The sequence below is a fragment of the Mus caroli genome, chromosome 6, assembly GCF_900094665.2.
Source record: "Mus caroli chromosome 6, CAROLI_EIJ_v1.1, whole genome shotgun sequence".
Classification (NCBI taxonomy): Eukaryota; Metazoa; Chordata; class Mammalia; order Rodentia; family Muridae; genus Mus; species Mus caroli.
In genome coordinates, this window is record NC_034575.1 from 74791659 (window position 1) to 74793746 (window position 2088).

The 2088-nt window shown below is 39.7% G+C and overlaps 1 protein-coding gene across 3 annotated transcripts in view; it reads left to right on the top strand.

Annotated features, from left to right (window-relative positions):
• Positions 1-2088, top strand: part of LOC110296910 (regenerating islet-derived protein 3-beta) — a 122028-nt gene that overhangs the window by 1041 nt on the left and 118899 nt on the right. The window lies entirely within an intron of this gene.

Here is a 2088-nt window from a genome sequence, read left to right on the forward strand (position 1 = left end):
CTCTCTCTGTCTCTCTCTGTGTCTCTCATTTTCTCTCTCTCTCTGGAAATGTCCTGCCAACTTGACCTTGGACTTTCCAGTCTAGAAAACTATGAAAAATATAATTTATCTACCTTTTAATAAAAACCTTAAAAGAAATATGTGCATATGTGTGAGTCCATAATTCCATTGTCCAGGGAGGTTAGAAGCATCAGATTCCCCTTGGAGCTAGAATTACAGGTTGTTTTGAGATATGTAATGTGGGTTCTATGAATCGGATTTGAGTCCTGGTATTGAGATCTCTGTAATAGGAACAACAGATTTTAACTATTAAGCCTTCTTTCTAGCCCCTTAGCTTTTTTATGATATAGTAAACAATACCAATAAAAATCAGTACTTTCATACATTTCCTTACTCAATTCTGTAGATTCTCCATTATTATCATCCGTTACAAGAGTCTTGCACTTGCAAAACTGGTTTTTACAAGAGCCAGCAATACAACTCCTGTGCACTTACCCAAAGAACTCAATATTCAACTACAGAGACACTTGGATATCCACATTTATTGCTGCCCTATTTACAATAGTAAGCAATTGAAACCAGCCTAGACATCCCCTCAACAGATGAGCCGATAGTAAAAGCCTGGTTCCTATGTGCAATGGGGGTTTAATACAGCTGTGGAAAAAAAAACATGGGTGAACTTGAAAATTATATATTAGGCAAGGAGATGTGAATTTAGAAAGGCAAAATCTGCATACTTTCTTGCATATGTGCATTCTAACTTGTACTATATACATGTAAACAGTATAAAATGTAACCCTGAAACCTAGAAATAAGACAAAGAAAGGGAAGGATAAGGGTGCCTAGAAAGTAGGGAGGAAGGTCCATGAGTCATGAAGGGGGAGGAAGGAGGAGGTTACAAGAAGTTTCTGGGGTCTGGCAAGAAGATGGGTGGGGAGGAGAATCTAGAAAAGCACACTCTGCTCAAAATGCCCTGGTACTATCTAATACGTTGCTGGCTAATTTGATAAAAATAAAATAAATGGAGAGACATGGTTTTTCGATTCAGTCAACATCATAATGGCTGGGGGTGAAGCTGAAATTCATGTCTGTTTCTTGCCTGGTCTAAGCTCTTTCAAAGTGCAAAAAGCAAGGCACGAGGCTTCTTAGATGCCTTTCCCTTTCTTTTACAAGTTTTTAAATTCACTCACTCTATCATCTATCTATCTATCTGTCTGTCTGTCTGTCTGTCTATCTATCTATCTATCTATCTATCTATCTATCTATCTATCTATAATATTGGGTAGGGACAGAGTCAGAAACATAGACAGACTGAGAAACAGAAAGACAGAACAGGCATACGTCACGTCAGGTGGAGGTCAGAAGACGATTCCCAAGAGCAAGTTCTCCCTGTCCACCATATGGATCCCAGACATTTGATTGAGTTCATCAGCAATGGTCTTTGCTCTCTCAGCTGCCTCACTGGTCCTGTAGGCATTTCTTCTGAAACAGGAGGAAGCAAAGGCCTTCAGTCAATGTGCCTTGTCTTTAGAATGATGGATGGGACTTTTGTTCTGTGTTCAGCATCTGTTTTTCTTTATAATAACATTTCCCCTGTTTTTTCCTTCAAATTTGGGGTCAACAGTCTTTTATATCCTGTTGTAAGAATACCCATGTTACTTGGCTTTCGGGGAGTTGTCTTCTAAGGAGATGTGACTAGGTATTATGCTGAGAAGCAATAAATACGTGATGTGTACCTCTATGAATGGACTAAACTGTTCCCTGTGGTTGCCATTCATCTGCTCATCTATCATTTGGATTGTGCCTGTGAGAGAATTTCCGAATAACTTGGGCACTTGATAGGGGTGTCTATAAAACAGATTGCCCCCCCTTGTGGGTGGGCTTCATCTAGACAATGAGAATGACAAGAACAAAAGGGTTGATCCTTGTAGTGGCTATTCCTGGTTGTCAACTTGACTATATTTGGAATGAACTACAATCCAGAATTGGCTCACCAGTGACCCTTATCTGGAGGCTTGGAGATCCTTATCTGGATCTTGGTATGGAGATCTTGAGCCATAGTGGCTATGGATTCCAGAAGATTAAATC